The 11012-nt window shown below is 49.8% G+C and overlaps 1 long non-coding RNA gene across 1 annotated transcript; it reads left to right on the plus strand.

The window, feature by feature from the left end:
- Window positions 1-9759: 9759 nt before the first annotated feature.
- Window positions 9760-10261, plus strand: LOC125554441. The gene is made up of 3 exons (XR_007304420.1): window positions 9760-9821; window positions 9908-10108; window positions 10179-10261. It is a non-coding gene; the product is annotated as an uncharacterized LOC125554441 (long non-coding RNA).
- Window positions 10262-11012: the final 751 nt, after the last annotated feature.

Consider the following 11012-nt stretch of genomic DNA (forward strand, 5'->3'; position numbering starts at 1 on the left):
AGCCCGTAGTAGAACATGAGACCACAGACGAATGGATGGAGGGGAAACCCTAGTCCGCGGAGGAAGTGGTGGAGGAAGACTACCCTCTCATGAGGTTCAGGGGTAGGAACGATCTGCCCCGCAGCGGGCAGCCGGTGCGCGATGTTCGCAGCCAAGTATCCGGCCCCGCGCGAACATGTTGCCAAAATGAGTCAGCAGATTAGACTTGTGGAAATATTATTCTCTCTACGGTGGCATGTGGAACTTATTTTGCAGGGTCGGACACTATCCTTGTATTCAAATTCTTCCGTGGTGTATTCGGAGGAGGAACCCGCCTTGCAATGCCGAAGACAATACTGCGCGCCAGACTCATCGTCACTGAAGCCTGGTTCAGGGGCTATTGAGGGAGTCCTGGATTAGGGGGTCTCCGGACAGCCGGACTATATCCTTTGGTCGGGCTGGTGGACTATGAAGATACAAGATTGAAGACTTCGTCTCGTGTCCGGATGGGACTCTACTTGGCGTGGAAGGCAAACTAGGCAGTACGGATATGGATATCTCCTCCTTTGTAGGTGACCTTGTGTAACCCTAGCCCTTTCCGGTGTCTATATAAACCGGAGGGTTTTAGTCCGTAGGACAACATACAATCATACCATAGGCTAGCTTCTAGGGTTTAGCCTCTCCGATCTCGTGGTAGATCAACTCTTGTAATACTCATATCATCAAGAATAAATCAAGCAGGACGTAGGGTTTTACCTCCATCAAGAGGGCCCGAACCTGGGTAAAACATCGTGTTCCCTGCCTCCTGTTACCATCCGCCTTAAACGCACAGTTCGGGACCCCCTACCCGAGATCCGCCGGTTTTGACACTGACAACATACACAACAGGACAACTTTGAAGGGGTTAGAATGGCAGTGGCCATGCACATGGCCCCGATCACTGCCTGCTGTGCAGAGCACCGCCCCGTTGAAATGTCTACTACCCCCGAAGGAACGGCAGGAAGGTGGTGCTGCTGGCCCTTCAAGGGGTCGCACACGATGACCCTGGACCGCTCCCGCTCTAGCATTTGGACGAGGACGCGACCGTTGTGCCAGTCGAGCACCTGGCTGTCATGGACCCACCGTTTAAAGTGCCAGGGAGCGATGCGGTTGGGAGGGTCCATCGCAGGGGTGAGGCCAACGCACCCGCACGACCCCAAACGGACGTCCGTTTTGTCCGAATTCTATCCGTTTTGGTGGCAATGGGTGGGAAAACGGACATGCACGTCCGGGTATAGTTGGAGGCGCCCAACACACCAACCAATCCCAAAATGTCCGTCTCGGCCGCGCCTGTCACCTGCCCACGAGCTCGCGCTCTGGCTCTGCCGGTACACTGCCAAGCTCGCCCGCGCCACGCCCGCACCGCGCGCCCTGCCGGCCCGCCGCGCTTGCCGCCGGGCCGCACCACGACTTCATCCCGCGCCCGCGCCTGCTCCGTGCTGCTGCTGCAGCAGCAGCCGAGCCTAGCCCCGCCCGCTCGAGCCCGCTACGCCCCGCCCCGCCAGCGCCTCGCCACGCCTCGCCCCGTGCGCTCACCATTGCCCGCGCGCCCCCGCCTGCCGCCGTGCGCGCTCGCCCCGCCCGCTCGAGCCCGCCGCGCCGCGCCCCGCCAGCGCCGAGCCCCGCTAGCGGCCGCCTCGCCCCGCGCGCGGCCACCTCGCCGCAGCTCGGTCCCGCCTGCCGTCGCGCACGGGCTCGCCCCCGCCCGCACGCGCTCCCCGCACTCCCCCACAGCCGTCGGCCCATCCCGCCTCGACGCCCAACGCCGCACGAAGCCGCGCCCCGCCGCCCACCACCTCGCCCGTGGTTGCCTCACCTCTCCACGCCCGTAGTCGTCCCTGCGCACACCGCCTCCTGCGCGCGCGCCTAGCTCGCAGCCGCGCCGCACACCGCTCTCCCGTGCCCGCGCGAAGCCGCGCGCCGCGCTCGCCCATGCCTGTAGCACAGTGGTGTGCATCGACATGGGGAGGAGAAGAGTAAGGAAAAGGTGGAGAGTGGTGATGGTAGGTGGGCATGGTGGGCCACGTGAGAGAGAGAGAGAGAGGAGAGAGGATGACAGGCGGGCCAGGGTCACATGCAAAAGGGACACAGCCGGACGAGGACGATGCAGAAAGCATCCACTTTGTTTAAACATCTTTTTATACACACAAACGAGTACTCTGTTCCAAGTCACACAAGAGAACTCTTGGTGCTAGAACAAAACACATAGCATGTCAGATGTGAAATATGTATACTGCAAAGCAACATCTACGTATATCAAATGATTAATCCCTAGCACAAATTAGTTAAAAATTAGCTCAAATAAGTTATCAGCCAACCAAAATATTTGGACGAAATAGAGAGTAGTGCTTAGTGCTTACTTATTGGATGGAGAAGAGCAGGGTAATCTGTACTTCAGTTTCGGCTGTTAAGTTCCGAATTGACAGTAGGTTCAGTTCGGGTCAGTAGATGCCCTATTTTAGGGCAGCTGTTGGAGACGGCGCTTTCTCATGCCCAAAAAAAAAAACAGTTTTCATGCCCAAATGTTTTTACTTCCAACTTTTTTTGCCCTAAAGTAAGGCAGTTGTTGGAGATGCTCTTAGGGTCTCTTTGAAGATGTTCTCTGACAGACAACTAGTCGTGGTAAGCAGGCAGTTTAACGGATCGGAGGTGTACTCTTTTGAAAGTTGCTATATCACATCAACACATCAGCGAGACCTGATTGTTTACATATTTTGACTAGCATGAACTCCTGATTTTGCCTTTTCATTTCTTTACCAATTAGATCTATACAGTGCCGTACCATTGGACCGGAACAATTAATAAAGGATAGCAACCAGTAGGTCATTACAACCAGCGGAGTAGATCATCAATAGTTTTGTAGAATCACAGCAAAACCTCTCCAATGACTGATCAAAGGCAATTGTACACTCCACATGGCAAAAGATTTCTGAGCATGGATCTGCAGCCTATACACACAACACTTCCGCTTCGGTAGACCCCCTCCAACACAAGGACGGTCAAGATTGTCTCGTACCCCTTCATAACGAAGGGCATGATGGGCATAATTTGAAAAGAGGCCGTCCGCCCGCTGTCCCGCCTGAAACGTCTACGTATACGAATACAGATTTTTTCCCCGACCAGTCGTCACGCGCGCACGCAGAGTCCACCCGTCGTCCCGTCGCGCGCGCGCCCACCCCCCCCCACGCCCCCCCGTCAATTACGGCGTAACTGCGCGCCTGCCGCCCCCGCAGTCGCGTCCCGTCGCCTGACCGCAATTAACAACGGCCCTAATTGCTTGCCTGCCGGCCCCGTCGTGTCGCCTGACCGCCATAATCTCCGGCGCGGATGCGCATGCGCGGTCAAACCGCGCCCTGCGCGCCTGCCGGCCCATCGTGTCTCCTGGCCGCCGTAAGCACCGGCGCGGATCCGCACGTGCGTTCAAAGCGGCTGTCGCCCCCACCGTCGCGTCGCCTGGCCGCCATTTACCACCGGCGCGGCTGCGTAGGCCTGCCGCCCCCGCCGTCGCGTCCCGTCGCCCCCTTATGACGGGGCCCCCCCCCCCCCCCCCCCCCCCTTGTGCTATAAAAACCGCGGGCCGGCCGCATACCTCGCCGCACAACCCCGAACCCGCTCCCCCACCCCCTCGACATTTCCCTCTCGCCACCGACCCCCGAACCCGCTCCCTCAACCCTTGCCCCCACCGCGCTCGCCATGTCCGGCGCCGGCAGCTCTCGCGGATGGTGGCCATCGAACATCGGGATCTCGGAGGCGATGGAGTTGGTGCGGTACAACATCCTCGTGCCGCCGTCCAGCCGCCTTCCGGGCTCGTGGCACATCAGCGCCGCCGGCTACGCCATGCCTGGCCCCGTCGCACCCCACGATGATGTCGTCAACCAGGCCGGTGGGAGGTGGAACCGGCTCGGTCGCTGGCGATTCTGGAGTGGCCGGTACTGGCACGACGTCCTCCGCGACTGTCGCGCCGGGCGGCTGGTCCTCCCTCCCCCACCGGCGACGGGCGCCCCTGCCCCTGCCCCACCTCCCACTCCCGCGCCGGTGGCCCCTCCCCCGCCTGCTCCGGCCGTGGAGATTCCGACGGAGGTGCAGGTGCTACGTCAGGAAGGGGACCCCGACGACTCTCCGGGTTTGCTCCTCGCCATCGTCGCGTCAACGGAGGACGGCCTCGTGCCGCCGCCGGAGCTGAGAGACCCGGAGGACCCGGAGGACACTCCGGGCTTGATGGAGACTCTCCGCAAGTCTGCTGCGGCGGCTGAGGAGGAGGACGACGACCTCGCGTTTCTGGACGACATGAGCAGCGATAGCAGCAACGGTGGCGGCGAAGGTGGCGGCGGAATGGGCGCGGTCATCGATGTCGTATCGGATGACGACGACGTAGTTTAGGGTTTATTTTGTGTTTTTTTATTATGTTAAGAAACTATGTATGATATAATTAAGTTTGAATGAAGTTTGTTTGTTTGACTATTATGAGTTGTTGAAATATTTGGGTGAAAAAAAAAGAAATTCCAGGTTTAAGAACGCTTTCGCCTGGTAAAAAAATCATAAAATTTTAATGAAAAAAGTAATAATCAAATTTGCAAAAGAATACACAAGCAATAATCTGGAAAAAGTTGATAACGTAAACAATTTTGTAAAAAAAGTTAGAAAAAAAGCTAAGAAGTTTTTCATAAAACATTCAAAAGGTGTTTCGCTGTAAATTAAATCATAGAATATTATGAAAGTTAACTTAATTTTTGAAACATTTTTTGAATTTTACAAAAGTTGACGTAATCTTAAAAAACAACAGTAGAAACAAGTTGATTTTTTAAAAAAAAATGGTGCATCAAAAATTACAAAAGAGGAAAAAATGAAATAGCAATATAAAAGAAATCGGTGAACCCAGAATGGAGGGCACCAGGCGCTTGTTTGAGAAAATACGGAGTAACGTGCAGTGTTTTAGGGTTATTTCGCCGGGAAAACCATAAAAAAAGCATTGGCTGCCGAAAAGTAGCGAAAATTGTCGTGCGTGCTCCCGATGTAACAAAAACGGACACAAAACGAACGTCGCGTCACGTCCGGGCAGTGTTTTAGGGCATTTTCACCGGGAAAATCCTAGGAAATGCATCGAGCATCGGAAAAATATGCAAATCAGCGTGGGTGCTGTCGACGATGATGCCAACGTGTGGAGAAAGTCTCGTGCCATTCGGCGGAGTAAAATAAAAATCGTAGTTGGGAACCGCCCCTCTGGTAGACCGAAACCGGGCTCGTTGCACAAGGTCCACGTGATCGCATGCATGCAATTGCATCAAAGTGTGCGTACATGTGGGCACGCCTACGTAGGGGCCCACGCAAGGTCGAACGAAAACGGACACCAAACGAACGTCGCGTCACGTCCGGGCAGTGTTTTAGGGCATTTTCATCGGGAAAATACTAGGAAATGCATCGAGCGTCGAAAAAATATGCAAATCGGCGTGGGTGCTGTCGACGGTGATGCCAACGTGTGGAAAAAGTCTCGTGCCATTCGGCGGAGTAAAAGCAAAAAAAAGTAGTCGGGAACCCCCCTCCGGTAGACCGAAAAGAAGCTCGTTGCACTGGGGGTACGTGATCGCATGCATGCAATTGCACCAAAGTGGGCGGATATGCGGGCACGGCCTACGTAGGGCCCCACGCAAGGTTGGAACGCAAACGGACACAAAACGAACGTTGCGTCACGTCCGGCCAGTGTTTTACGACATTAACACAGGGAAAATCCTAGGAAATGCATCGAGCGTCGGAAAAATATGCAAACTGGCATGGGTGCTGTCGAGGGTGATGCCAACGTGCGGAAAAAGTTTCGTGCCATTTGGCGGAGTCAAAGAAAAAAAGTAGTCGGGAACCCCCTCCGGTAGACCGAAAAGAAGCTCGTTGCACTGGGGTACGTGATCACATGCATGCAATTGCACCAAAGTGGGCCGACATGCGGGCACGGCCTACGTAGGGCCCCACGCAAGGTTGGAACGCAAACGGACACAAAACAAACGTTGCATCACGTCCGGCCAGTGTTTTATGGCATTAACACAGGGAAAATCCTAGGAAATGCATCGAGCGTCGGAAAAATATACAAAATGGCGTGGGTGTTGTCGAGGGTGATGCCAACGTGCGGAAAAAGTTTCGTGCCATTTGGCGGAGTCAAAAAAAAAGTAGTCGGGAACCCCCCTCCGGTAGACAGAAAAGAAGCTCGTTGCACTGGGGGTACGTGATCGCATGCATGCAATTGCACCAAAGTGGGCGGATATGCGGGCACGGCCTACGTAGGGCCCCACGCAAGGTTGGAACGCAAACGGACACAAAACGAACATTGCGTCATGTCCGGCCAGTGTTTTACGGCATTAACACAGGGAAAATCCTAGGAAATGCATCGAGCGTCGGAAAAATATGCAAACTGGCGTGGGTGCTGTCGAGGGTGATGCCAACGTGTGGAAAAAGTTTCGTGCCATTTGGCGGAGTCAAAAAAAATTATCTATCAATCAATGTATTTTCGATAATGGTTGTTTTAGAAAAAAGACGCAGCTAATGATTGGGAAAAAAACTAATGAATGGGTTCTTAGAAAAAAAATGGATAAGCCCGCGTACATGCATATCTATCGGGGGTCAAAGCCCCTCCACGCCTCCACGATCTCCAGTCCACGCCGCCTCCACGCCGCCTCCACGAGCGCCTCTCCCGACGCCATCTAGGGCAAACGCCGCCCCCGACGCCACCTCACACCGCCTCCACGATCGCCTCCCCCGACGTCATCCGCCCCCGACGCCGCCTCACGCCGCCTCCACGATCGCCTCCCCCGACGCCATCTGCGGCCGCCGCCGCCCCCGACGCCAAGTCACGCCGACGCCGCCCCAACGCCCGCGACGGCCCTGAGGCCATCTGCCACCGACGCCAACTCACGCCGACGCACCACAGAGCGACTGCCCCAACACGATCTGCCCCGACGCCATCTGCGGCCGACGCCGTCGCCCCCGTTGCCACGTAACGCCGATGCCCCAAGTTGGTGAACACAGATTCCGACTTACTTTTATGTTTCATGTGCTTTATCATGTATAACCTTGATTGTAGAATTTTTTGTCCTAGATCAGTAGAGTGTGTAGTTAGAGTTTGTTAGTGGATTGAGAGCGTGCTGCATGTGCCACTCATTAAGTTAGTGCACTAAATACTGCGTAAATACATGCATGCATGAGTGGCTGATACATGCACTGTATATACCATAGTGTTTCTTAGTTCTGTGAAAACCACCTAAGTGTTTGGCTATAGTGTAGTTTTGCTATAGTTTTGATCATAATTATGCATGCATGACAGCTGATTCTAATTCAGTTTTTCTAGGTATATACAGCAGAAAAACCATGGTATAAAAAATAGTATGGCATCTTAAACCACACGTACCTGTTCTAGTCCAAACACCTCAAAGTATTACATACCAAAGATTTTTTCAGAAATCATAGTGTTTCTAAAAAAACTTTAAAATTATTTACAGGTTGCGACCGACACCATCTGCCACCAACGCCACCGCGCCGTCGTCCCCCAGGGCCGACCCTGATCCCATGGCACGAGGTACTATGCATTCATCATGTTTATCATGTGCCCATATAAAGTAGCTAACATTTTTTTTTGCTCCTATTCGTAGCGACGGTGGAGTACGGAGAGATTTTTTTTTTCGGTTGAGAAGTGGTGTCTGTTGGTCAACAAACTAAACTCTAGGCAGAAAAAGCGTTTTGCAAGCACTAGTCTTGGAAAAATGCTGATGATACCTAGTGTGCTCATGCTCAAATGTTTGCTCAAGTTCATTATTAAATCGTATTCGTTGGACAGAAAAAGGTTCATCATGCCATCAAAAAATGGTGCGATATCATTGCGCACCGAAGATGTGTTTGACATTTTCGGGCTACAGAACAAGGGCAAAGATGCCATGAAAGCGCTAGGAAAAGGGGGGTTAAAGGCGAAGGTGAAGGTGCCTAGTCGCTTTTTAGATTCCAATACGGGGGAAATGATGATAGACGACCTGATTGAGAACATCGTTGCCAGTGGCACATACGATGATGATTTCCTCCGTAGAATTGTTCTGGTTCTTCTAGGCACGGTTCTTGCACCGCAGTCCACGATAGAAGTTCCTAATGCTTATTACAAGTTAGTGCACGATGTGGAGGCCATCAAAGCATATAATTGGAATGCATTTACGTTACGCGTTTGCGTGGAAGGCATCACAAAGACCTTATCAGATCTTACAAAATTTACTTGGCCGATCGGAAACCTTGCGCTCCTACAGCTAAATCTTATGTTATATTTGTTTCTTTCGAACTATAGTTTGTGAATTTTTTTTGCTAATATACTTCATGTTCATGCAGTACATGTTTTGGGAGAAAGTGCAGCCACTGGATGATGAGGCATTTGATCCATTAGCTAATGAGTATCCATTGATGCTTAATTGGTCAGAAGATGAGGCTAAGAAGCGTGACGCGTACGACACGGCATACGGCCGTGGTAATGGGACGATAAGTTACTATTTATGTGTTACTATTTCGTACTACATGCACTTAAGTTACTATTTATATGTTGAGAAATTTTAATTGATTTTACCTGTTACAGATTGATGACGTGATAAGTGAGAAGTACAGGCAGACATTAATTGCTCAACAAGGAAGAAAGGCGGAGGAAGAATTACAGCAAGAATTAGAGCAGGAAGATCGTGCCCACAAAAAGAAAGATAATAGAGATGAGGCTTCATCGAGCAGGGATAGTACATTAGATCAGGTGATGAAATGCATCAAAGATATGCAAAAAGAAATTAGACTTCTCCCTCAAAAATGTGCTGAGGTAATATGAGTGATGTGTACTTCAGTTTACATTGGATTATTCATAATTTATGCATGTAGTTAATGCAATTAATGTGTCATTGAAGATAGTAGTGGAGAAGCTGGAGAAGAAAGGTCTTGTCTTCAAGCCAAACAAGGGGTCTGATGATGACATTGAGTATGTGGAGCATAGTGAAGACTGGGTGGGGAAGTATGGTCCATCAAAATATTGGCCAGATGTACAATCAACTCCTACAAAAGAAGATATGGACAACAGGGTGGACGCATCCTTCACCACTGGGAACGGGAATAAATTGGCGCGTGAGAAAGGTGTGCATCACAACACACCTGGTATAGGAGATGAAGGCGACCCCTTCGTTATTGAGGATAATGGTAATTCTCCCAACCCATCTCTTGCGACGGTAGACACGAATGACTTTCCAGCTATTACTTCAACCCCCAAGAATATGAATGACGTGTCAGACGGGTCTAGCGCCGATAAATCTGAGGAATTTAGTATGGATAGTCTGAACACCCGTATTAAAAATGCGAAAGAAAATGGCACTGAGGAGAATGATGGGAAGGAGAATGATGAAAAGGAGAATGATGAAAAGGAGAATGATGGGAAGGAGAATGATGGGAAACGCAAGAGGAAACGGTCAAAATATTGTCTTTCACCTTTTCTTCAGAACGGTGGACGTAAACGTGCAAAGAAAAGTAAGTGCTAGGTAATTTATTCTTGCAACATACTTCTGTCCTTGCATGCACACTTTATTAACTCATTGTTTCTTACTATTTTAGGTCTATTTGGTATAAGAGCTGCTATGATTAGTACTGATTACATTAATGAGGATCACATAGAGGCCGCGAAGGTTTATATCCGGACACTGGCAGAGTCGGAGAAGCTTTGCAGAAAAACTGTTGTGCACATGACGGGAATTGGTAGGGAAACATGTACACCTGATATGCTTGAAGCCATCATTTCAAAAAAGTGGTTGCATGGCGGTGTAAGTATTAGCACTAAGTTATTAAGTTGTACATGTCATTTACATAAATTATCTAATAGGCGTATTGCTGTTATGTTATGTTGTAGGTCATCAATAGTTATTGCAACCATATGCAGACCCATAATCCTCGTGCTGACCGTCACATATTATCATCTTGGGTGTCCCACTGGCTTATTCTTCGTGGTGATGGAAAGGTTAACAACTCTAAGAGGCATTTTATGGATCATTTCACAAACCAAACTAAAATGGTGTCTAGAGTTACTGAAGAGTATTTCATCAAAGATAAGGTACTTCAGTTTAGTATGATCATTCGTAATACATCTGTGTGTACACCAACATGAATAAACTTTGTTGTAGGCATACTTTCCTTTTCATGTGGACGAAAGTCATTGGATAACAGTTCTTATGCACAACAAGAAAAAAGAGTTTCAAGTTTTAAACTCTACTGGTAAATGCAACAAAAGAGTTCTTGCAAAGATTGCTAAGCTGGTAAGCTTACAACGATACATAAAACAATATATAGTTATTCGAAACGTACTTCATATGGATTTTTCATTTTTATTTCAGAGGGCAGAAATAGCTAATGATACAAACGAGGTGAATGCTCTTATTGGAACGAAACATCCTGACGTATCTTCCTGGCCAATAAGGGAGTACGATATGCCATCACAAACAGACGGGTATGTTGCAAATGTTGAATTAGTATGTACTTGTATGATCCATCAATAATTGACTTGTGGTTTCTTGCAGAGTCTCTTGTGGTCTTTTCGTGGTGAAATGCGTTCAAAGCTGGGACGGAGATGATTGGACATTTGAGTTCGATCAAGATGAGGTTAATGCTTCAAGGGGACGCATTCTAGGTGAAATACTTTTTTCAAAATGCAACACGAAGGAAGTAGTGAAAGAGAAGATCCTCAAGATCATAGAGAAGAAATGAGTCGGAGGATGGGGTGTTGGCTATTATCTTCACAAAATAAACGTGCCGTTGTCGGTACTTGATACAATTTTCATATTAAGACATCATCTCTATATTGTAATACAATTTTCATATTAAGACATCATCTCTATATTGTAATGTGTCATGGTTTAGCATGGTCCGCAACTAAATAAATGTGCCGTGGTCGGTATTTGCTACAATATCTATTTTTCAATGTCACTTTTATTTGCATCATTGTCGGTGACACTCTTATT

The sequence above is a fragment of the Triticum urartu genome, chromosome 4, assembly GCF_003073215.2.
Source record: "Triticum urartu cultivar G1812 chromosome 4, Tu2.1, whole genome shotgun sequence".
NCBI lineage: Eukaryota > Viridiplantae > Streptophyta > Magnoliopsida > Poales > Poaceae > Triticum > Triticum urartu.